This window comes from Propithecus coquereli, unplaced genomic scaffold (genome assembly GCF_000956105.1).
Source record: "Propithecus coquereli isolate 6110/MARCELLA unplaced genomic scaffold, Pcoq_1.0 Scaffold600, whole genome shotgun sequence".
Classification (NCBI taxonomy): Eukaryota; Metazoa; Chordata; class Mammalia; order Primates; family Indriidae; genus Propithecus; species Propithecus coquereli.
In genome coordinates, this window is record NW_012151953.1 from 569289 (window position 1) to 572894 (window position 3606).

Here is a 3606-nt window from a genome sequence, read left to right on the forward strand (position 1 = left end):
AATATGACAATTTAAAGGGAATCACATCTTTTCTAACCTCAGGGTTTCCTTTTTGGGAACCCCTCCCGTGTACGCGGAGTAGGGAGCCCAGGAAGACCAGTTCACAGATTAGAAAAGCGATTTTTCAGTTCCTAGTCCTGAGTCACTACTCTGCCCTGTACTGCCTGGATACTTAATGGGAACGAATGTGACGCGCTGAATTCTCCGCGCTCTTTTCCAATTCTTCCGCCGGTCTTCAAAGAATGGTCGTTTGCTCTTGTGCGGCGCCGAAACCGAAAAGCGGAAAACGCCAGCCTCTCTCCAGACAGATCCACTGCCAAAGCCGAAAGCCGGATCAGGGCTGAACTCGAAACACAGAGACGAAAGGGTAAGGAGGGAAAGGAGCACCCTCCGAGGAGATCGACGTGGTACCACCAGGCCAGCACCCCGGAAGCTGCGCCCACCGCCCCCCGCCGGTCCCCGGGCGCCCTCTCGCGCCCCCCGCGCTCCGGCCGCGGTGGCACGTCCCGCGAGCTCATTCCGCGCGCGCGGGGGGCGGGGCCGGCGCGAGGACGCGCGCGCGAGGCTGCGGGCAGGGGGGCGGGGCGGCGGAGCTCGGCGGCTGGGCCTGGAGGACAGCGGCAGCAGAGGCGACGAGCGGTGGCGGGACCGGCGCCGAGAGGCCGTGCGGGACGCGGGCGCCAGGAAGGGAGGAGAACAGAGGTAACGCAGGACAGAACAGGCGGGCGGGGAGTGGGCGCGGGCTCGCTGGGCCCCGAGGGCGAGTGGTGCAGGCCGCTCACCCGGGGCGCCGACGCCGCTCCCCGTGAGGGGGCGGGGCGCCCCGGTCCCAGGAGGTGGTGCCTTTTGTCTGCCATCCCGGGCCGCCCCGCCCCCCCTCCGCTCCCCCCTGCAACTTAGCCCCCTGCCCTTCTCGTTGACGCCTCCTTCGGGGCCCTCCGGCGCGCGCGCTCCCGCCCTTGTTTTGTTTGGACTCGGGGGAGGAGGGGGAGCTCTTCCTTGGCCTTGCGACCCTGCGTCCCAGCGCGCCTGCGCCAGCGTCCTCCGCCTGCCCCTATTGGCTGAGGGTTTGCGCATGCTCTGAGGCCCGCGGCGGCCGGTCGTCCGCCCGCGCCCTCCCCTCACCCTACTCCCTCAGCGGTTTTCGGAGCCGGTTCGAAAGATGCCGGCGGCGGTGACTGGCTGCGGCGGGCCCGCCCCCCGGGTTCTCCGCCCCCGCCGCCGTCGCCGCCATTACGGAGCTCCCAGTGGTGAGTGTGTGGAGCGGTGAACCTTACGTGCCGCGGCTTCTTGCGTCGCCGGGACCGGCGCTGCCGCGTCCCTGCAGAGCGTGAGCCCCGAACTGTCACGACGCTGAACCCTCGCCTCAGCCGCTCGGTGTCCGCCGCCCTGAGCCTTCCCTGCTTTCATCTCGGCCCTGCTCTCCACCCTACCCCACCCCCCCAGCCGTGTACGCGTTCGCCGCTGTGGCCTTGTAGCGTTGCCTCGCCTCTTTGTGTCTCCGCTGCTCTTTGCCGGCTTCCCCTCAGCCTTCTGTGGGCGGGGTGTCAGCTGTGGGCGCTGCTGCTGCGGCCTTGAGCTTTCGTTTTCCCGTGTGGCATAGCTAGACCTTGCTACTCGCTGCACTTTGGTGTGATATGAATTAGAGCAGTACATCGGTGGGTCGTCAAAAAGTTAAAAACGTCAGTATGAGCGTTCGTGAGAGATGGAGGCAGGAGTGGTGACTTGGGAGCTCCAGATCTGAGTTTTGATACCATATTTACCACTATCCGTGACCGAGGACAGTCACTTAACCTCTTTGAGGGACTGTTCTCTCCCGCACAGTCAGAGGACTGGACCAGGTGAACTGTACTGTCCCTTCTCTCTGTTGTCTGTTGCGCTTCCCGACTTTGCATTGCACTGAAAAGCGAGATCCGCTTAGAAATACGTCTAGGCATTCACTTGGGACTTTGAGCAAGCTAGCTTGTCTTAGAGCGAAGTTAAACGTGACTGGTGTCGTTTTGAAAGATACTTTAATTTTGTTTAATCTGGCATAGGCATAAAACTTACTAGATTTTAAAATTTTTATTGCTCTTGAAAGTGCAGTAAATTAGTGTAATTTGTTTCAAAGTAGAGGTAACGCTTGAAAGTTTTTCCCTTTTTTTTTTTGGCTTTTTTTTAAGCTTGGAAGATTGAAGACTGGAAGTTGCTGGAGGAAGTATACTGCATTCTTCATAAATAAATAAAAGCCTTAACGCTTCAGCCAATTAGATTGTGATTATTTTGAGGGAGGAACCAAGTAGTGTCCTTAGCATCTATGTCCAACATAGATGGTACATACTGAGTTCCTATAATGTGAAAACAAATTAAAAAAAGTTTCCGACAATCAAATTAGAGGTATGCTTTTGGTGACGTGACCCATTAAATCTTAGTATGGTGAAAGATTTTAGATTGGGAACAATGTGAGGTTTAGTGCATAACTAATGACATTATAGTGTATTACATATATTTTATAGTGAATTAAAAAATTATAGTACTTTCCCCAAAGTGCATATTATCAAGGATATCGGTAAACTGAAATACATTGTTAAACTCCTACTAGTTTTTCTATTGCTTTCTGTTAATGTAGAGGTAGTAAATCAGAAACTGAGATTTGGGGCTCTTTTCTTCTACAGACCTTTTTCTATTGCCTACATTGAGACAATTTAAGCATTTCCCTTGACAAAAGCAAATCTTTGTATTGCTAATATAACATTAAATTTAAAAAACAAAACAAACTAGTGACCACAGGAGGAGCACATAAACCACAGATTAACTCAGATTATTTGTTTTGGGCACATGTAAGAACCCAGGTGAAAAACGTAAATAATGTTTGATTTACTCTTTCATTTAGCAAATATTTGTTGAGTGTCTGTTCTATGCCCTTTATGTTCTTAGGCAACAAGTATACAGTAGTGAACCAGCCAGATAAGATCCCTGCCAAGAAATAAGCATGACAGCCTAAAAGTCTGATCATTCAGAAGTGCATAATTAGTTAAAAGTTTAGTAAATAGGTACATGGTGATGTCAAGGCAGTATGAATTAACCGTACACAGAGTTATGTTACTTTCTGTAACGAACAGTGAATTTATTAAATGACCCATTAACCCATTAAAGAAAGTACTGCAGGTTGGAGCTTTAGAGTTCTATGACCTTTACTAAGGAATTTCGGAGCTGAGGCAAACATTTAACATTTATCCCAAATAACTGTGGGCTTTATATCTTAGGTATCCTTCACACATAGTATAGGAATAACTACTGTCAGATATCATTGTTCATTCAGCTTTTTTTTTCAAGCACCCACTATATCTATGTTGGACATTGTTCTAGGTGTATTAAAGACCTAGTCCTTGTAGTGCTTACATTCCATTGGGAGAGACACATAATAAACAAGTAAACAAACACATATTAAAATTCAGGTGGTGGTAAATGCTATAAGGAAACCTAAAGAAGCCTGGGCCTGTAGTCCCAGCTACTTGGGAGGCTAAGGTAGGAGGATCATTTGAGGCTACAGTGAGCTATGCTTTCACCACTTCACTCCAGCCTGGGCGACAGCAAGGCCCCATCTCTTAAAAAAAAAAAAAAAAA

At 50.9% G+C, this 3606-nt stretch overlaps 1 long non-coding RNA gene across 1 annotated transcript in view; it reads left to right on the forward strand.

Annotated features, from left to right (window-relative positions):
* Positions 1-569: 569 nt before the first annotated feature.
* The window catches only part of LOC105822312, a 10314-nt gene continuing 7277 nt past the window's right edge, over positions 570-3606 (forward strand). Inside the window, exon 1 of the long non-coding RNA XR_001138099.1 lies at positions 570-702. This is a non-coding gene — a long non-coding RNA (uncharacterized LOC105822312). The remainder of the gene's footprint in view (positions 703-3606) is intronic.